At 36.8% G+C, this 22740-nt stretch overlaps 1 long non-coding RNA gene across 11 annotated transcripts in view; it reads right to left on the bottom strand.

Moving 5' to 3' along the window:
* The window catches only part of LOC106019887 (uncharacterized), a 57388-nt gene extending 36693 nt beyond the window's left edge, over positions 1–20695 (bottom strand). For 3 of the 11 annotated variants that reach the window (XR_011808490.1, XR_011808489.1, XR_005264752.2), the window contains exons 1-3: positions 19572–19920; positions 6957–7115; positions 6642–6685 (exon numbers count right to left, since the gene is read on the bottom strand). This is a non-coding gene — a long non-coding RNA (uncharacterized lncRNA). Of the gene's footprint in view, positions 1–144; positions 6157–6641; positions 6686–6956; positions 7116–19571 lie in introns of all 11 variants that reach the window. The other 8 variants (XR_005264750.2, XR_011808488.1, XR_005264748.2 and 5 more) reach the window with 5 other exon arrangements.
* Between the last annotated feature and the right edge of the window lie 2045 nt (positions 20696–22740).

Here is a 22740-nt window from a genome sequence, read left to right as displayed (position 1 = left end):
ACTCACTAGCAGGGCACAGTTTGGGTTGTGATGGATGATTTCATGCCTTATAAACTCTTAGTTACCTGGAAACAGTAGGGCTTTTCATATCTGAAAAGTAACTTAAGAATTCAGATAACAGATTCGTGGCCAGAGACTACTTACCACTTGGAGACAGCTGTTGGGAATGACAGAATTGTTGCCAGGAATGTGGTCTCTGGTAAATTTTGAAATTTAAATGGTTTCACATGCTGTGCTAATTTTTCATTAATAAGGATGTTTATTGCAATCTTCCCACATCTTTTTTAGAGTGGACTAAAATATGCATCAGCTGGAGTTTGTTGGGCTGATTGATTTCTAAAGTTGATTAAAGTAAAATGCCTACTTTTTGAGCTAATTTTTCATGTCCCCATAGTAAAGAAGAGATTGTATTTGGTCCTAATGAACATAATAATAGATTTTATTTTTGTTACTGTGGATCTTCAGATATTAAAATTCTGCCTAGCTTTCTAGATCCTATATTGAACAGACTTGGGTCATGCCTCATGCTAGCCTACAAAATGTCTCTGAGTCCTGGCACAGAGAAAACACTGGTAAAAAGGAATACCAGCTCACTACAAGCATACATCTATGCATTTAATGTCCATTCCTGTGAGAGAATAGGGATAATACTTCCTCATCTCACACAAGTAAGCTGACAGTAAATTAGGAGTAAATCCCATTAGTAACTGTGTGCTCAAATACAGGGGCAATGAGGAATCTATAGCCACCCAGAGTGGACAGTAGGAGAAAAATACAATCTGCTGCCTACCACTGGCTAAAATTTTGTTTATTCCAGAGAAGTGTTAATTTAGTGGACATGTGGTAGACACTAAAAGCAAAATGAAGAAAATGCTAATCTTCAGTCCATTGAAATGCAGTGATATAGCTAGCAACACAGTTTCTTATGATACTGATTATCTCATTAGCCAATAATCAGTTCTGAAATACTCATTCTAGGCCCTATCCAGGCAATACTGAAATAAGAGCTAGTATGTGTTAAAGCAAGATTTCTAACACTAGCTTTCCTTTCTCAGTGCCAGTTACATCTGTTGTTTTGTGACACAGACAATTAGCCTCTGACATACCAGAAAATAAGAAATCAGATAAATCTTTTGTCTACCAGATTTTTAAAAGAGTAAGGGTTTGTGGGCATCTGAGCTTTCATCAATCCCCAGGGAGGAGTTCACAGAAAAAGCTGAAGAGAAGCAAGCTTATACAGTGAACTAGAAAACACCAGAAAATATTTAGAGGTCCACAAATTGAAGAGTTCTGAGAAAGTAACAGAACTGTGTTTTCCCGGTCCATCATTGTTTCCACAGTACCTAATAAAAATCATAGGCAAATAAACCAAGTAACATTTTCTCATGCCTAAATATTATGGAAAGTTATCTCCTTTCTGACCCCATAACATATATCATACTCACTGTAATTAAATATATTTGTTCAGCTACAGTGAAAAATATGGTGATTTCTGTGGACCAGCATCTTGAAAATATCATAGGATATAGAGCCTTGTGTTAGAATGAGGTATAGCCCCATGCTGAAGAGAACATAGACGTTGACTGACTATGATATGATAATAGAATAATATGAAAGAATAATAAAATAGAATTCAGTTAGAAGGGATATTCAAATATCACCTAGTCCAACTGCCAAATTTTAAATTGTTTCACTTTGGAAAAAGAAAAAAAAAAAAAAAGGGAAAAAAAAAAAAAGCATACCTTGTGTTATGTAATAGAAAATAATAGAGAAATCCAGGGATAATTAGGCAAACAGCTTACACTATTTGTGAGTTTTATCTTTCATTGTTCATGCAAAAGGAATTGATGGCAGTGGGAATTTTGTTCTTGGAGATACTCAGTTCCTGCCAGTTACCAACAGTAAAAATCCCATCTGTCTTCTGCACAGAAGTCAGAGTTAGAAACAGATTTGATTTCTCGTACTATGATAAGTGAAAATACTGAGAAATTTTAAGAGCAAATTTAGACAATGAATCACAATCAGCACATAATTCTTGTATTTTCAAATCTAAAGATCAAAGTTGAAATTTGAAGTTCTGTTAGCAATGGAACTTAACACTGGTTAATCACCAGAACAGGTTTCTTTAGGAGGAGTTTTCCTAAATCCAGATCTTAAAGTTAGAAAGCTTTTTTAAAGAGAAGTCTATAAAAGGCAGCTTTCAGCATTTTTTATTACTGCATAAGCAGGCAGTAATAGCAAATGCAATGATGATAAGAATGTATATCCCTGAGGTAGCTACCCTACTGCTTACCCACTGTCATGTCAGAATTTTCCTTGTTGCAGCTTGTGATCATTGTTTCTTGCCCTTTTTTTATGCACCTCCAAGTAAAGTCTGTCTCACCCTTAACCTACCCACTGGAGAATTACAGAAAACAATTAGAACCCTCTTTAGACTGCTGTTTTCAAAGGCAAGCAAACCAAGCTTCTCAGCATCTCTTCATTCCTTTTATGCTCCAACCCCTGGATGCAATCACTGTTAATATCTCTCTTGTATTGGAGAGCTAAAAACTGGACACAGTGCTACAGATGTGGATTCAGAAGGGCTGAGTAGAGAGGACCAAGCACTTTTCTGGACCTGTTTGCTGCAGCTTGCTACTGCAGCACAAGATGTGGTGAACTTTTGTCACTGCAAAGGCACCCTGTGAACTCTTGTTCAATTTCTTGTCCACCATGACCCCCAAGTCTTCTACAAATTTCCTCCTCAGTCAGTCAGTCAGTCAGTTACTAGCTTGGAAACATTCCCTCTTTAGTCCAGGACTTTGCATTTGTCTTTGTTAAAGCTCTTAAGATATTTGTCAGCCTGCTTGTCAAGGTCCCTTTGAATGACAGCCCTACCCATCTGTGAGTTGACCACTTCAGATAAAAATTTGTTGATATTATTGTATAAAATTCAATTTTAATAATTACCTAAAATTAATTTTAAAAATGCAGTGGAGCTTAGCAGTGTTTTGTAAAGATGTGTCTATCTCCAGGACTGAGATTAAAGATACCTCATCCATCAGCTAAAGCTATCTCTTCTAGAGAATTCACATTTTCTTGTTGGTCCCTTATTGTTCAAATTAAAGAATAAAAAGCAGTAACTTTATTGTTCTCTGGTCTGTTAGTTCAGGGAAAAAAAAAAAATAGGGCCAAATAAAGTCTTTCCACTCTTTGGGTTTCCACAGTCAAATATTTGCCAAGTGTACAGCCACAGTTTCTTGGCGTGTGTTTATAGCACCCGAGACTCCCAGGTGGTCTCTCTGTCCAATTACCCACCAGACTGGGTTTTGTTTCTGCAACAAGCTGGAGGTGTCTTCTGTCTGGCATAGCCACAGGCAAAATGCACTAATATGAAATATTCTATTACAATAGTATGTTAAGCAATACATGTTACCCAACTTCCTTTTTGGATCGCCAAGTAATTTATGGAATAGGAAACTTATTAAAACTTGGTTTTAGTTTTGTCAAGACCCTCAAAGTTTTATCTTCATCAGACACTGCATCTGTGATCTTCATTGGAATATTCTATTTATAATCTTAAATAATCCCATAAAACAACAGAACAAGAATAAAATTGTTCTCAGTTTCCACCATGATGTTACTTTCATATTCAGAAATATTCTGCAGCTTCCTTTTCTTTCTGTACTGCCCACAGCAGGGTGTTCGAAATTTGTTTCCAAACAGTATGTGGTGTTAGGAGAGAATTGCAGAAAATTCAGCCAGTTTAGTTTTAGGAGGAGGAAATATATCATAAGGATGAAGGAGAAGACATAACTCCTTAATCATGTGCGTATGGACCATTACAGAGACAGGAACTGCTGATGCTGGCACCATCACTGATAATGTCTACCATCTGCATAATGGCAGGACCCAAAAAAGAAAATCTGAGAAGCTCTGACCTGCAGAACAAGAATATCTTAAATCCTTTTAAAGCTATAGCATGGTCATGGCAGCTGACATAAAGGTTGATCAGAGAACAAGATCAAGAGTGTAAATAAAGGACACATTACTGTTACATGGGTTCCGGTATATGGAACAAAGACACTTACTTCTCAGGCAAATTGGATAATAAACCCTAAACCAGGTCTATTTTATAGCAGACTAATTCAAAGAAATAATAGTTTTTCACAAAGAACTAGTGATGAACTGTTTGCATTGTGCAGATTATAGCTGGTCTGCCAAGAGATCAGCAATATTATAATTCCCAATTTTAATGCATTGTATTAGCAGAATTTCAGGAACCTGTAGGGGGTCTATAACCATGAGACTCCACCTTAAAACTGTGCTGAAGGACTCACAGCTGCCAGTAATTAGATTTGTTTGAATGATCTCTTTGGAGGTGGCTGTTGGCTCATCACAACAAACCACTGCAGGCCCAAGATTCCTCTGCATGTTGGTGTTACAAGCCCTGGGGCAAGGAATTGAAGTAGGGGGCTGTCTTCTCAATAAAAGTTCAGCAATGGAGTATGACTTTTATTTTTCTTAGACTGACTTAGAGTAGGGGAAGTTCACCTTCTTATTTCCTTGTTTTCACTCCTAGATGACCCTGAAAATTCAGAAAATATTATTTTTATTTGCATAAATTGGACTAAGATTAATGAAAGGCTCTCTTCCTTTATTCATGACTGAACTGTGATACCAAGATTCTTCTCTTTTATTCTTGGTATAGCCAAGTAGTTCCTCATGGAGTGTTCAAAAAACTTCATCATTGTTCACAATGTATTTTTCCCAGTAAAATAAGATGGTATATTGTAAACAAGGAGGCAAAGATTGTTCCACGTGTTTAGTCTTTAAACTTAATGGATTGTGTCAGAAATTCCACTATGAGGTAGCTTAGCCAATATGATAGGAAATGGGCTTACATATCCAGATGAGTATTAAGGGTCTTTTCCAGCCAAAATGAGCCTATGATTCTATGATTAATACAGCAGTATAAATGAACGCTGCTTGCTCCAGTAAAAATCATGAAGTACTTCTTTGTTCACAAAATTTGCAAGCACTTTTTATTAGTAACTTTAGTAAGATGAGTAGTATCAGAAGAAAATAATAAAATTCTCATGATTTTTAACATATTTACTGATATTAATTTTCTTATTGGACCTGTAATATGACAAGCAGGTTAACCAGTTAACCAGGCAAAGAATTAAATCCTGTTCTAAGTGGGTTCATTTCTTGTTTAATGTAAAAGAATTCAAAGGGCTAAAAGCCAAACTGTATGCATAGTAATGGAAGAGGAAGGTCTCGAACAGTGAGAGAAGAAATCTAGGAGATGGAGAGCTTCAGAACATTCTTCAAAGTAATGAAAAAACACTTCTAAAAGACTCTAGTGCCAATACTCTGTTTAAATTAAAAATAAATAAATAAATAAATAAAAAGGCACTCATGGGTACATTCCTGACTTGCAAAATCAAACAAAAGAGAACTTTCACAACTGTGCTGTTACTGCTTATCCCATAAAGGGAAGGAGAGTTTTACCCTCTGGGCATCACTAATAATGAGGCTGTGCAGATCCTGAGCTAAAAATTGCAACCACAGCCTAAGTCTATTTGTCACAGCTTCTTAAGTGAGATAGAGGTCAGACTCCAGGCTCTACACCATTTGCCTTTATTAGACGTTCTGCAGAAATCAGGTCATCAGACATTTCTGGATTGGTTTCTGCATACCTTGGTGGCTGCAGACAGCCAATTACATCTATCCAGGTATTTATGCTATAAAAGGACCATGATGGCCCAGTTCCTAGTCTGAGCACTCTCCAAGCAGCTTCTTCCTTTTTTTAATGTCTAGGTAAGGAGGATTTTTTCCAGGAGCATTATAAAAGCCTGTATTTTACATCATCTTAATCCTTGAAAGAGAAGTAGTTTCTGAAGTAAATTTTCTTGAAAAACATCTTATAGTTTTCCTGGGGCAGGAGGAGGGGTATAAAATGATACAGATAAAAGACAGCAAACTGACTTCTTAGGCCTAGATCTCCCACTTTTGTGTATACTTAATTTCACATCCAATAACTTTCCCATTTGTTTAGGATTCTTCAAGCAGAATATGCAATGCATATGTGCCTGTAAAACTGGGGTTCATACACTATTATACATACCCAAACATTTAGTATTCTTACAGGGCAAATACTGAAGTTGAGACCTGGAGATTTTAGTATTAAAAAAAAAAAAAAAAAAAAAAAAAAAAAACCATTATAATTTATAGCGTGGGAGCCATCCATTTCTAGGCTCAAGAAGAAACACAAAGTAATGGTTTTCTGGCTATCAGAAAACTTAATTGACACACAGGCTTTATGCTTTGCCAGGTCACCTCTTCAACAATATTGGCTAATGCAAAACATTTGAAATTTCTCATTCCCTAAATTACTCCAATCTAAACATATCAGTGATTAACTTTATATCTGCATTCCAAATGGTAAACTCCTCCAACTGTTTAGTTAAGCTTTCTCTTTGCAAAGGAACCCTCGTTCAGTTTTATTGCAATATGACGTTATTTTTTACTTTAAAACTGAATACTATTTAAGTATTAAAAATTAGCCTGCTGTTTAGAACAAGAGGATTAAAAGCTTTGGAAACTTCCAGTTCCTTTATCTGAGTCCAGTAAACAACACAGACCATAACACTTACAAAAATTCAAATCATTTGATCAGCTTGAAAAAGATGTCTGTTGTCTGAAAAAAAAAAAAAAATCATTGAAATATATGCATTTAATAAAACTTTCATAATGAGAACAATTAAATTTCTGCTATTATGTCAGAGCTCTGAGCAGACAACCATGCCTTCTAGCCCTAATGGGCATTTCATCCTTCTCTGAACAATAGTTATTAATCCTGAATCAATTTTTAGGTACTCCAAGGCAAGTGGTTTCATTTCTGGCTAAACAGAGCTATAGAAATAAATCAGGAAGGTACGATCAACGCACGAAAAAAAAGAAAAACTGACCTCTTGGCGGTTAACAGTGAAAAGGGTTGTTCATTCCTGGTTGTTCATGTGTCTCCTTGAGTGTTGAAAAGGAACAATGATTTCTAGTGAACAGCATAGTTGATTGGTCTGAGGGCTTCCCACTTAACAGCATCAGGTCACAGAATCACGGAACTGTTTCTGGAAGGAACATTTACAGGTCTCAACATCCCACTCAGAGAAGAACCACTTCTAGTACTAGATCAGGTCAGCCCCAGTTTTGTCTAGCCATGTCTTGAAAATCTCCAAGAATAAGACCTCATCAGGTTTCTGGGTGACCTATTTCTTCTACTTCTCTGTCCTCCTAGTAACAAAGTTTTTCCTAATGCCCAAGTTCTGAAATGGCACTTTAAGCTATTACCTCCTATAATGACATCTTCTACTACTGCAAAGAGTTAACTTCCTTCATTTTTCCAATTGCCATTCGATCATTTTCAGGCTGCTGCCTAGTTTACTCTTTGCCACACTGCATAAGCTGGCTTCTTCGGCTTTTTCAGCCATTCTGTACAGGCCATCTGTTCAAAACCCCTGACCATTGAAGTAAGCCTCCATTGGCCTCTCCCAGTTTCCAACATCCACTTGAATGGGGACTTAGAATGAACTGCAGTATTCCAGATGTCATCTCACCAGTGCCATGCACAGTGGTATAATAAATTCCTCTAATATGCAAGTCACACTTTCCTAATGTATACAGTATCATATGACATTCTTTTCCTTTTTGATAATGGCACTGCACTTTTGTCTCATATTCAAGCAGTTTTTCAGAAAAATAAATACATAAATAAATGGTATCCATGTGGAAAAGAAGCTGAACATGAGTCAGCAGTGTGCACACACAGAGAAGAGAGTCAACCAGAACCAGGTTTTGGTCTATACTAACAAGAGTGTCACCAATAGTCAAGGGAAGTGACTCTTCCCTCTTTCCAGTTCTTGGGAGAACTCATATTCTATATCCAGTTCTGGGCTCACTCCAGCACAAGGAAGATATTGACCTCTGGGCTCACTGCAATATGAGTAAGAGAGCTGAATGAAGCACAGGATGTTCAAGGAGAGACTGAGGGAGCTGGGTTCGTTCAATACTAAAAATAAATATAATAATAATAATAATAATAATAATAATAATAATAATAATAATAATAATAATAATAATAATAATAATAATAATAATAATAATAATAATAATTAATAATAATAAAGTTTGTGAGAAGAAAAAAAAAGTTGTGAGAGGTATTATTGTTATCTACAGCAATATACTGAGAGGGTGTGAAGAGGACAAAACCATTCTTCTTAGAGGTACAGAAAGGAAAATAAGCAACAGACAGGCACAAGCTGGAACATGGGAAATTCCTACTCAATTTAATATAAATATAATATAAAATGAGGGAAGATAAGCATTATATTGAGTTGAGGTTATGGAATCTCCGTGTGTCCTTGGAGGTATTCAGAACACAACTGGACTAGGCTCTGAGTAACCTGATCCCTGAAAGTGTTCAAGGCAAGGTTGGATGGGGCTTTGAGCAACCTGGTCTAGTGGGAGGTGTCCCTGTCCATGGCAGAGAGTTTGGAATTAGATACTCTTTAAGGTCTCTTCCAACCCAAGCCATTCTATGAATCTATGATTTTATGATCTAATGAGATTTGCTTTGAGCTGAATGTTCAATAAGATGATCTCCAGAGGTTAAATCCTCTGGAGATCTTTCCAACCTACATGAGCCTGTAACTCTATTTGTCCTCCACCACATTCCCAAGATGTCCTGCAGCAAAGTTGTTACCAGTCTCCCAGATGCAGATAAGTACTCTTTTTTCTTGAAATTCATGCTCGCTCAATCCTCAAGTTTCTCAAGGTTAATCTGCATAAAAACTGTGTCCTTTGATGTGTCAGCAGCTCCTCACTGACCTAGTCACACCTGCAAATTTGCTGGACAGTGCTTTCTGTCTCATTATACAGGTCACTGACAAAACACACAGAAGATCAGCACCATTATCAACCCTAAAGTACTTTGCTTTTTACCAGCTGACAGCTAGGCATGGATCCATTGATTACTGCACTTTGAGTCCGGCTGTCCAGACAATTTTCAACTCATCTGACAGTCTGATCATCCCACCCATTGTCAACTTCCAGATGAGAGCTCTGGGGTTGGAAACCTTACTAAAGAAACATCCACTTCCCCCTCATCATTCCCAATAGCCAGTCAATTCACCACCAAATGCAATCAGGCCAACTGTTTCTGATTATCTCCTTGTCCTGCTTGAGTTTGGAAATGGGTTCCAAAAGAAGATCATGCACCATGGTCTTCACAGGGACAGAGGTAAGCCAGCAGCTGACAGTGTTCCAGGTTTTTTTTGTGTGTGTGTGTTTCTTGAATAGGACTATAATGTTCGTTTTTTCCATTCAGCACAGTTTTTCACAGACAATACACAGGAGCCTTGAAATCACAGCAGCCAGCAAGACAGCTACAGTGGCCAATTTTTACAGCACCTTTAGGTCAGTCCCAGGGATATGAACATGTCCAGCTTAAGTAGTGTCTAACTTGTTCATCTAGTGCTGGCTACTTCCCAAACTGTTCTGCTGCTTACAGAGGTCAAGTGGAATGTTCTGCTTGTGATGAGCAAGGTAAAAAAGACCCTGAGTACTTCGTCCTGTTCCACATAATCCACCCATCACATATATTAGCAGACTCACATCTTCCCTAACATTCCTTTACAACTAGTTGTTCTTGCTCAATTTAATGAAGTTATTTTTAACTCATCATCTGGGTTTTGACTTTCCTGATTTTTACCTGAGTGATACTTCATACTCTTCCTTAGTTGCCTTTCTTTGTTTCCAATTCATATGTTCACAGTTAGTATTTTATTTCAACAAGAAGCTCCCTTTTAGTCAAGTTGGCCTTGTGCTAAAACTTCCAGTTTTTACACATACGGGGGTGGCTTGTTGCTGCTCCGTCACTTTCATAGAGTGGGGACTTCAAAGAGTGAGACTTTCAGCTCTATTGGGCAATATTGGTTTAGCACCTCCTTGAATAACCAAGTTTGTTCTCAAAAGTCCGGATCTCTAGCTCTGCAGTTTTCCACCCAGCCTTCCTCCAGATCCTGAACTCCACTGTACTCCTGTACTCCCTGCAGCCTAGACTGACAAGTTTTTCCACATTACTGCAAACCTTCATCAGTCTTTCTCAGCCATGAGCAGCAGATCCCACAAAGCAACACCCCTGGCCAGCCTCTCTAGTTTTTGTGGGTCACCCACACAGCCTAAAAGCTCCTTGGGTGCTTTGCATGAAGACACATCACCCTCACCACTGTTCTTTGGACTATGGAGATCACCCATAACAATAGGTGTCTACACATGGGAGATTTTCAGTAGTTGTCTGGAAAAGGCCTCATCCCTTGCCTTCTATTGATCAGGAGGTCTCTAGCAGCTCCCAAGGGTGTCCCTAGCTGTACTTTCCCATCTGATGTTGATGCAAATGCTCCCAACAGGCATGTCTCCAGTTTTACCCTATAGAGCTCAAGGAGATCCTTAAAATAAAGAACAACTCCCTCTCCTTATCTTTCGTGCATATCACTTCTCAGTAGCCTGTTTGCTCCATGGATTCCCTTCCCAGCATATTTCCTCTTCCATGTGAGCAGCCTGTAATGGAGACTGGTCATATTCCCATTTTTGCACCCATTGGCCCCTTGTTCAACTCAAGTCACCTTGTCACTACTACTCATCAGCAGGGCTGCCTATTGGACAATTCTGGTGAGATGTATATTAAGCAAATACCTTGGTGCCTTTGTCTGAGTCTCTGGATGTTGTATTTCATTGCTTGCCACATTCTAGCATATTAGCGGTATTCACTCTAGTGGATTCATCAGGTAACATAGACTAAGGAGGACACTAAAAAGATTCTCAGCACATCAGTTCTCAAAAGAGAGTTCACACAGGAAACAGAACTGGAAGAACCAATTTGCACAAAATATACAAATTTCTATAAAGGCATATAAAAGTAGTAATAAGTGCCTAACTTATGTATAATTATTCTTAGGAGCAAATGGCATTTTTGAAGTGTTCTAAAACATCTGACAGTTGCATATAGTTGCTATTGATCTAAACTGCAGAGGTACATTAAGGAATTCAGCTTGTAAACTTAAGGGTATATTCACCCTTGAATCTATAACATATTTTCAGGACTTGTGTTCTTTGTGCTACAGTTTTAAGATTCATAAAAGCAAGAGCTGAAGTGCCAGGACAAGATCTTAAGTCCTTGTTCTATTAAATTCTACTACTTTAGGCTGCACTGACATTCCCTTTACTTATGCATTTTGTTTGTGTTAGGTGCTGTGGCTCTTTCAGCTGCCAGATTCTTTGCATTTGCATTACACATTATTTATAACAATACTAAGCTTTTGTATGAGAATTTATGTATTGAGTATATTACAGACTGTATGTTGTTTTATTTGTAGCAACTAATGTAATGCTGCTTTTAGTTTGGTTTATAATATTTACCTTTTCCTTTTCTGATTACATTATACAAGTGCTGAGAAAACAAGCTCTATAGTAAAATATATATATAGATAGATAGATAGATAGATATAGATATAGATATATAAAATGCACTGGTTTCCTAAATGTAATGGAAAACATTTGAACTTCATTTTGTTCCAGACACATTAAGTTTTTATGACTTCATTCTTAAAAGATTGTTCTTTGCTCCATCATTCATATTTATTTCTGCTGTGGCACCTTATCCATTTACCAATAAATTTATCATAAGATGGGTTTTGAAATCCCTGTATTTTGCAATATTTTTAATTCTTTTCTGAATTCACCTAGAAATTCACACAAATTTCCCTGTCAAATGTAAAATGTTCTGTGGAAGTCAACCTGAAGATACATACTCAAGCGCAAGCAGAATGTACTATTTAACCCTTTTTTTGTGCTTAAGAAGACTTCAGTACCAGCAAGGCTGTATCTGAATGTATCTGATGATGTGTATCATCAGAATGTATCCATTCTCCTTTTATTTCATTCATTTTTCCAAAACAGTATTATGACTTCAACCAACAAAATGCTATTTTCACAAGCCATTCATCTTAGTTACTAAAAATAGGTGCCATTCAATCCTACACAAACTATTTTTAGATTTATATAAAATCACTATTTACCCACAAAGCACTTGCAGAAAATTAAATGATAGTTTCCTTTCTATGAAAAAGCACTTTTTCATTTCTCATGAAACGTAAGATATTCTTCCTTGTAAGAGGTGGCTGAAGGCAACTTCTTTTAGAAGCTTTGGCATTTAGCACCACTATGAACCTCATCACACAGCTGTAACCCTTAGTATGCTTTGATACTCTTGACCACATGTGGTTTACAGCTAGCCTCCAGCTTTTAGAGTTAAAATTGCTGTGAAAATAAACAGTGTCAGAAAGCTCTGTTCTTACAGGCCAAAATCAACAGTCTTTGTGTTAGCTGATTCTAGAGAGTTTTGCTCTTGCCTCTGCCACCAACACTTCTTATGAGTCTGGGCAAGCCATGTTCCTCACCTGTAATTTCTAAATAATAATGTTCTTCTCTCTGCCTACTTACACTGTATTCTCATTGTGGCAGCAGCCACTTCTTCCATGGCATAAGAAATATAAACTCACATAAGTGGACGGTAGGTAAGAGTCTCTAATATTCCAATATGGTAAGGGTGAGCAATCCGTACTGGAACAATCATGGTTTGTCCTCTTTAGGAAAGTAGTATTTCATCCTAGGTTTGTTCCAGAAGTATCATATCTCAAGTTTTTTTGTTTGGTTGTTGTTGTCATTTTTGGTGGGAGGAGGACTAATCTGAAATCTTTATCTAATGTTCAGTTATGTTTAAAGTAAAAGGAAGTTGTGTATGTTACAAGAGCAGGATTCAGAAATTAATCTGGTTTATGTAAAACAACAACAACAAAAACAAACAAACAAAAAAAAAAAAAAAAAAAAACAGTGGCCATATGAACCCATAAAGATGAAGTTGGGTCACATCACTACAATCTTCTGTAAAACAGAAATTAGCATGCTGACCTCCTTTGTAGAGTGTTTGATATGTGCCATAAATAATAATAAATAAATAAACTGCTAGGTGTTTGTAGGCCTATTATATAGAGAAATGAGTAACAAGTGCTTCTAAAAAGAACTGTGACTCTTTGTCGTATCACTGGCAGGGCCAGATTTAGAAGCAATCATGTCTCCCAACTCAGGTACATAAGTTCTTTGCTCTTTGCTCTCCGTGCTTCATGAAACAGCCTGCTAATCCCCAGTCAGGAAGGAATTTCACTGAATAAATCCATCTTTTCTTTATTTTAGATCTATGTCAAATACAAGGTCCAAATCATAAAAATTAAAAAAAAAAAAAAAAATAATAAAAATGCATCAGCTGGATAAATTTAGGCCGGATCAAATTAGATATTTTCCAGCTCCTGACCCTGAACCTTTTCTTAAAACTTGAATTCTGCAAACCAAATTATTTTTAGCTTCAAAACCCTTGGCTAATTTATTTTCATTTTGCTTAAGTTTTGTATGCCTTTATGCTTCCGGTTTCTGGCAACTACTATGACTAAGAATGCCAAAGTCCTCTATTCAAATCATATGCTTGGCCAAATGAAAAGGGGAAATCACTCAAAATCATGCAAAACAGTCTTTTCTCATGAGTCTTCTGTTCTCATAAACTTTTTAGGCCAATTTTGGAAATGCAAAAGTTCATAATTTAAGACTCATCAGATAAGGAACCAAACTTCTGAGATTCACCCATTTCTCACTAATATTCCTCTTCCTTCTGGCAACAAGGCAAGACCACTGAAGGGAGGAGGAAACAACAAACAAGAAAGAAAAGTCCAGAATATTTTTTAAATAGAATGAGAAGATTCTGGGGAAGACTCAAGACAATGTCCTGGCTAATAATAATAATAATAATAATAATAATAATAATAATAATAATAAACAACTACAATAGGAGGGAGGAAGGTGCCTTCAGAAGGCAATTACAGAGAGGTAAAAGGGAATGAATGACTAAAATGGGCATCTAAGAGGATGATCATCCATGCTTTGCCTTTAGAAAAAAAAAAAAAAAATAGTTCCTGTAGACTGCACCTAATTTTAGATAGCTAACGCTGAGGTAAAAGTTACCTAAAATATTTACTGTTATACTGTCTTCTTTATTCTTTTTTTATGCATCAGCAATTACTTTGTTCAGCAGCAATACAGGTGGTATTTACGGATCCTAGTTTTTATACACGGGTATTTGATGGAATATTTATAACAGGTCTCAATTGTTGTGACGCAGCACAACCCTTAGTGATAAAAAAATACTATTACAACTTCTAGATAAACACTGCATATTCAAGCATTTTATTACAACATACAGGAACTTAAAATAGTTGTAGATAAATCCAGGGGGCAGGGTGGGGGAAGAAGTATTCAGGTTAATATACTTTGCTTATACTCACATCTGTTTATCTATCTACCCATGCACTGCAGAGTATTGCTATGAACTTGCATAATGTCCTCTGCACTTCCCTACTTATTTAAAATCTCTTGATATAAAGGACCTTATAAATTTCCGTTTGCTTGGAATTCGGAATTACAGACACTTTAATCATATGGTTCTCATGTCATATGATGAAATTATCCTAATCTTCTCAAATTTCACAGGATTGCACGACTTTTAGCTACATGACTTTCATCACATTTGGTGGATGTCAAAAGTTTAAAACCTCACACATCACTTTGAAAATGTACTCCTTTAAAGTGCTATTGTTAATCATGTTCAAGGGTGCCTGCTGGGATTCCTTGCAGTGCTTTCTTAGGCTCACAGATGGTTTTGATTTCTATGGATGATGCAAAGCTCTGCTCTTCTCACCAGACACTAACCTTACTGTATTTGTTGAAGTCACAAGCTTGAAAAATCTGTATTTTTTCACTAAATAAACTTTTTATGAATAACCTGATATTATTTTAGTGTTTGTCACAAATTCATATAATTTTTATACTTCTGTTCTAAAAACAGAACAGTAGTGATAAATTAAAGAAACGTCTTAGTAGCACTCAAATATATGCACTATATATGCATCTGTCCATGATATATATGGATGCCAATATAGAGACATAATTGTAAATGCTGTATATGGATATAAGTACGCGTAGACAGATGCATCAGATATATATTAGTAAGATCTGATGGAAAATAAATCTATTCTTCACTTAGATTTGACTCAAGACAACCACATAAAATGTGACTTCCTGGTTCCCTGCACTGGTTATGATTCTTAACACTTACATTGAGTAGTACACAAATGGCTTAGACAGCCATGGCCAAGAGTACCACACACATACTGGGAAAAAGTAAATGGCACTGCCTGCCTCATAGATCCCCCTGTCTACACTTCCAGCCTGAGAGTCTTTCCCCTCCTTTCTTGAAAGAATAAACTTGTTCTGAGAAACAAGATAAACTCCAGCCTAGGAAACAGAATCAGATTAGGTTGTAAGGGACCTCTGGATGTTATCTTGTCCAAACCCGTGCTTAAGCACAGCCATCTACAGCAGGTTGCCCATGGTTGTGCAGTGGCCACAAAGTAGCTCCTAATAGTTAGCAAGTTCTTCTCTCAACTTTGTCTTAGTTTCTCTTTAATAAAGAGAAACAACAATTATTTTTCCAAGAGACTCACAGAGTTTTCTGATATCACTCCATGGCAACGTCTCTCTTTCCTCTAGGTAGTATTGAAATAGTTACTACAGTTTCCCAAATCTACTGAGAGGATCACAGCACTGTTGCCTGTGTGTAAGGTTCCACATATTCATCTCCTTTTTCCTATTCCTTAACAAGTGCTTTCAAATAAGAGAACAGGAGAAAAACTACCAGTTAATATCTGAAACATTTTTCCTCCATCGTAAACAGCCTTCTTCTGTGTTCCCTAAAAAAAAAAAACAAACATTACACTACTTGTTGTAATTCACAGGAATGGTCCCTTATTAGAAATACCAGACCAGAAATATAGGATACTGTGTGAGATCTAAACCTAACAGGGTGTTTATCTTGTCGAATCAATGTAATAGAATTCACAATAAGAAAAATCTTATCACTGTCCAAATTCTCTTTTAGCTTGCCATAAAATTGTGCACTTTTTTTTAAGAAAAGCATTTAAATTTCTTAGTTCTTGGAGAAAGATTCACATCCTCAGACAGTAGGAATTTAATTCACTGCACAAAAGGTGCCCACATAGTCAGGAGGAGCAACAGGCCTGCCCTGCTCCATGCCTCCAGCCCACCTCTCACAAGCATGGCAAGGCATTTCCAGGTAAAGGCTTCCCTAAACATCTATTTTTACAGTGAACTGCAGTTAGAAAAGGTTATTCCTCCCCTTAATTACTTCAGGTTTATGCCTAATGCACAATGGGATATATCCAGGCCTTGCTGACTCTGAAATGATTACACGCCAGCCACTACTTTGAGGTGCATCTGTCTGCACTTAAAGGAAGAGTGCCAAAAATAGCAAAGGATCTCTACAGCCAAGATTTCTGAAAACACAGAGAAAGAAAGAAAAAAAAAAAAAAAAAAAAAAAAAACTGATTTTTGAAGACAGAGTGAGCTGAATCCAACAGATGAGACAGATTAAAATAAAAGGTTAGAAAACAAAATTGCCCTTTGGCAGGCAGATCCTTTTCACCAGTCTTCTCTCAGGCCAACAGCTTTTTTCTGGTGTCCTGGGTTACAACAAATACTAGACAGCCTGCATGGGGTCCACTGGCAAAGCTTTCTTCCCATCACCTCTAAGACACGGCTACATATCTGTTTCCTAAGCCTCTCAGAAATCTTCCCATGTCTAAACACTGGAGGATCTTGCCTGTGGGCTTCCTCATGTTCTCACATTGGCTGTCACATCTTCTCATCCAGATGCTACTTCCAGATGTGCACATCTAGATACTCGAAATTTCCTCCTCCTCTCAGTAGCTTCATATGACCCAGAGAGCAGCATCCAGGACAAAGGAAGCAAGTTTTTCCACTTTTTCTAACAGAAGGCAACATAAAGTCTACAGCAAATAGTGAGTAAGAACATGAGTGAATGGTCTACCCATTACCATCAGCATTGCATTACCTCTATGAAATGCCACATTCATTCACAGAGTTGAGGAATATTTCTTATGATCAAGGTAATCATTTCAACTTCCAGAGAGTCTGCAGCATTACCTAGTAACTGTATGGTTTATTTCATTTTTATTTTCTCATTCATTACCTTTGAAACGAATTCAAAACTCATTCATGTTGAAGATTCAATGGTTGGGCCAGATGATCTTGGAGGTCTTTTCTAACCCTAGTAATTCTATGATTCCATGATTCTATGAAAGGCAAGAGTCTTGGTAGCACCAGCTGGAGGTCAGAAATACCTTGCCTTTCTCTTCACCTTTCATGGGATATTAGCAACAAGTAATGAAAAACTGAAAGCACAACAGGAAAAAAAAAAGGGGGGGGGGGGAGGTAGGTGTTGAGTGTTCTACTTCTTTCTCTATTTTTTTTTTCATCCTGTTTGCTGACAAGTATTTGAAATAAGATCAACCTTTGATTATTGCCAGAGATAGTGAATGGTTTGGGTTCAACCAGATTACTCCATGCAGAAAAAGATGGTAAGGTATCTACTTGATATCAATATCCTACTTAGGGTCTTGTTCAAACAATCAAGACTTGATTAGTCTTTTTTCCAAGTTTTTTAACTCCAGATATAAACAGGCTCTCAAATGCAGTTTACATGTTCAAAGCTTCCAACTGAAAGGAATAACTCTTGTTTTTCATAACTATGAGTTTAGTTTCATAGTGGTAAACTAACACTTTAAACAGGTAAAAATTGTAAGTCACATAGCTGCATAGATTTGATAAAATCTGTACAAATTCATTCACTTCCTTTCTTCCTGTGCTTCCTACTTCAGTTCCTTTTATTGGATCTTCAGAAATTGCAAACCTGACTTTAACTAGGGAGTGTTTTCTGTTTACTTGCCTTTGTGATGTATGGACACAAACACCCCCCTGACTTGTCTAAACTTAGTTGAAAAGCTTGCAGTTTTTTTAAAAATCATGCGTTTTATGATTCATTACTTATATCTAATGTCTCTTTTTGTTTCATCATCTCTTGATGTATATGCATCTTAGCATACATCAAGGTTTTCATCTTTGTTATTTCTGATAACCCATTGTTGTTTTCCTTAGAATTATTTGCTTTAATTTAGGATAGGTTTCTCATATGCTTTGTTTGGTCATATATCTGAACTGAATGGATGCTTACAAAGTTTATCTGTTCATGCTTAGGTATTTGAACAGATCATTTTATTTTAAATGTTATATCTGACAAAATGTTTCAAATCAATATGCATACAGAACAAGTCAACAGCTCCTCACTTTTATTCTCTTACTTTCTGAATTCCACATCATTCCACAGGCTTTTTTCCTACTCAGTGAGAAGCTGCCTTCTTTTTCCTGGCTACAAAGTGAGCTGAAAGAACAAGTCTAAACCCTTCTAGAACTGACTCAGCTGCTCACAAGTTAATGTTAAGGGCCTTTTGAGTGCCCAGGAGTAAATACAGCATCCACAGGCAACTACAAGATATGACACAAGACCTGTGGAGGACATTTCTGAGCAGCTTTTACAAGACAGGAAAGATAGTCTATGGTATCTCAAAAGGTATTGATTAAATACCTCCCAGGTTGCCTAAATTTAGATATCCTCATCAGAAATTGAATTCTGTTTCATCTTCAGTTCCATAGATTTTGATGTCTACTGCTGTTTCTGGCATTGCCTGACCTCTGGTTGCATAGCATATATATATGTTAGCATACAAATATATCTATACCTAGCATACTTGCAAGCATGCTGTTGCAAAGAAACAGATGCCTAATGCTATTTGCATCACCCCAGAATATTTAGAACTTCTGCATAAGGCTGACATATACAGTACAGGTACTATGGATTCATTACCAAAAATACAGTCTCATTTAAAATTTCAGTCTCAAAAATTATAGTCTCATTACCAAAAATTTACCATCATTTTTCCTACATGGTCCTTTTATAAAATCTTTACAACTGAAAAAGATTTCCCAGTGGAAGCACCAACAGAAGAAAGTAGGCCAAAGAAAGAGCTAGAAAGCTTTCTTCTGCTTCTCTGCTAGGAATCATGGAATTCACTTGCAAAAAGAGCCAGAATCCTTTCATGAATGGATTAATGAACTCTTCTCCTCATTTGCAATGAATCAATTGACTGCCCATTCATCAGCTTAATACGGTGTTATTCTGTGTTCCTTGTTACCCCCAAAGTGACCCAAGAGTAAATTAAAATGAAGTAACCATTTGTTTACACAAATAAGATATGTCATTACTTTAAGGTTACTACAGAGAGTAGAGTTTCTGTTCTCAGACATAATCAAGACGTTTTTCATCTGATTAGCTAACATTGGCTAAGAAGTGAAAGAAAATATACATGACAGCACTTGTACTTTGCAGTGAAATAACTACATATCAGATATGGCATTATGCATTCATTGTTAATGGCTATAATTAGTCATAATCATTAATGAAGGGGTTAGCAAGTAACTGTTTCACATACCCTTTCTCTCTCCCTTGGAGAGTCTGCTCATCTGCTTTTTATATAATGCTGTTATGCCTGTCTGATTCTTTTCTTCTTTCACAGCCATCACTCTTTCCTCAGCCAAATGTGAGGACCAAGGTCCTTCATCTCTTGTGCAAGGAACTTTGCCTCCAGCACTTCACTTCCCACAAATGTTCCAGGACCATTGCTTCTGCATTTTTTCCCCTATGATCAACTCTGATTGCAGGAAAACAGTTTACATTCCCAGTAAAAAAAAATAAATAAATAAATAAAAAAAAAAGAATCATGTTGACATATGATAATATATTATTACTTGTTTAATCATCACAAGTCACTCCCACTCCCAGCTGAGAATGAACAGTTCAACATAGCATTATAGCATAAATAGCATTAGCAGTTGTGCAATGAGTGGTGTAGTGGTGTCTTGCTGTAGTTTTACTGGAAGCCCATGTCTTTACTCACGCTGGTGTCCTTTTGATGCTCCTAACAGATTAAAATACTTGACTGGCATGTTACATATAATATAATAAACATCCAGTGTCACTGAGGGACTTTCTCAGAAGACATCCTTTCTCCTTCTATGTCTTGACTCTGTGTGAGAGCTGTGTGAGTAATGGCACTATGCACTAACAGTTTCTTGAGATTTGCTTTGTAGTTTTCACTCTGAAGGCTGCACTGGAGCACAGTTTATCACCAAATCAGGATGATAACTAGACATAACTGTTTATACAGTCTATTCCAAATCTTTTTATTCTGCAGATGTGATGATGATTTCAGTAAAATTCATTCCTGTTATTAAAAAGTTTACAACAAATGTGTCAGTGGAAGCCAAGCATATTTCAATTAACACTGTGATGGTTTCATTCACCTTCAAAGTCTGATGGGCCATTAACCATTTGTACAGAAGTTCATGTTTCATTTCGGAGAGTTTTAATCTTTGTAAGGTCTCACTACCTACTGTTCAATTCCTAGCACAATTTTAGAGCAATTACAAGGTCTTCTTATTTATCAACCATCTTAACTCTTTAAGTTAAATATGCATGGTCTGGAACAAATAGAAGGAAAAAGCAGGTCAGAGCTTTGCAAGAGGGTCTTAGCCTTGCAAAGGACTAAAGCACCATGCAACAGCACTTAAAGTATCTGTTCCACTATTCCTGTTTTGAAAAATTAAAGCTGAATCTATCTACTTTTTAGCCAAGGTAATGGTTGGGTATAATAGAGTAGATTCTCTAAATCTTGAGTGTGGCTTTTTTGCCACAGACTCTGTGCAACCTAGGACATGATTCATGTAACTTATCTATTTGCAACTAAAGGAATGGTCCATACTGCACATTTTTACACGTTTCCTAAGTCTAGGGATGCCTAAAGCACACTCTGTTTATCCTGAGTGCCTCTTAAGCACTTGAAGGACATACATAGAAAGGCAAGGTGTGGCAGTGGCTCTTCAGGAAATCTCTGGAATATTTGATGGTTCTTAAGCTGAAAGTGCCAACTGAACTCTGTTGTTAAAGGAAATAAACTCATTTGGATGAAGAAACAAGAACACTATCTGCAAAGGACATGAAAAATAATCCTTTTCACATGCTTAGGATGACAAGAGTTTAGCTGGAATACTTTGGTTTAAGATGTTGCCATTCAAGAAACTTGTAGATAAATTAGGAAGAATTGAGACAAGAGCATGAGGAAATCTAGAAAAGGCTAACCTAACCTACATGGGAAAAAGAAAAAAAAAAAAAAAAAAAAAAAAAAAAAAAAAAAAAAAAAAAAAACACCTTCAAAGACACCTGAAAATGTGTGCAGTGCAAAATAGAGCAGAAAGAAATTACACCCTTTCTTTGGGATGATTTCTGTCTATCCAGCCTGTCCTACCAATTAAAATCACAAGGTCACTGAGAGCAGACTGCCTCCTTTAAAGGGTTTCCATTATGACCTGTGTTTCTAAATACACTAGAGCAAATGATAGGAAAAAAGAATTTCAGCTTCCTTCCTTACCTTATGCTATCCCTTGTAACAGATCTTGTCTATCTGACTTTAAAAAGAGTGATATTCTTCAGCTTTTGCCCTGGATGAAAGGATGATGACCTCAGGAATTAATCTTCCACTGCTGTTCTGTTTCTTTGTAAATAGAATAATCTGCCAACTACTACATTTGCACTCCTTGACAATTGAAGGAGACGTCACTCTTCAAATATGTTGTTGCTTATTGCTTGGCTTTTGTTGGCTTTATCACTAGCCAGTTAGTATGTGCGATTTTTTCCATTGTTGCTGTTCACATCAAGTAAGGAATAGCACTAGTGCCAGGATGTAGAGCTTATGGAGACAATAATAATGCAATTTCTACCCCTGGAATCTTACTGGGGGAAGACTTTGGATATTTTTCCAAGGTCAATAGGTCTGCATGTGTATGCATGTCCTTGGTAGTCAGTAGTAGGAAAGATACATTTCTAAATGTTGTCTTCCAAAAATGCCTTTGAGCTAGTAGGTGGTCTGAGATATCCAGACTGTAACAAGAATGAAACGTTATTCTAGGCCTTAAATTCATTCTAGGTTTTAAATACATTCTGTCACCCAGATCCCACATCACGTGGGGGCACCAAACAGCCAAAAAGATTCAAAACAGAGTGTTAAATTTTCTCAAAGGCACTTCTAGGTTAGAATAGCATCTTGTATGACTGAGCCTTCAGGTATATCATTTTACATTGAACCCTTATTGGAGCAGGCACCCAGACTGGGTCCTGTCACACTGAGATTTTAAGATACTATTATCCTGACTAATTAATTGTATTAGTTATGATGTCCTGCATGCTCACCTTGAACACCATTTCTGTGTGTGAGTGACAGTGACATATGGTCTTTCTTTCACTGCCTAAGTTTCAACTCTAACTGTGTAAGATCATGAGCTACGGACATCATCTGTTTGAGACTGAGTAACTATAAAGAAAAATCCTCCCTTGAGATTAGTGGCTACTCAGAACATACAGAAAATCTGAATGAAGACCAGAGTTGAAGTCTATATCTTAACCTTTTGATTGAAATGCCAATGATAATTTAGTGGGTTCAGGAAGAAAGGGAAAAATTCAGTGCTACTAAATTATGTCAGTGGACAAAAATTAAAAAAAAAAAAAAAAAAAGAGAGAGAGCTTTACAATGTATTTTCTTTCTAGGA

Source organism: Anas platyrhynchos, chromosome 3 (assembly GCF_047663525.1).
Source record: "Anas platyrhynchos isolate ZD024472 breed Pekin duck chromosome 3, IASCAAS_PekinDuck_T2T, whole genome shotgun sequence".
NCBI lineage: Eukaryota > Metazoa > Chordata > Aves > Anseriformes > Anatidae > Anas > Anas platyrhynchos.
The sequence above is the reverse complement of the archived record's forward strand: the minus strand, read 5'-3'. Positions and strand labels throughout refer to the sequence as shown.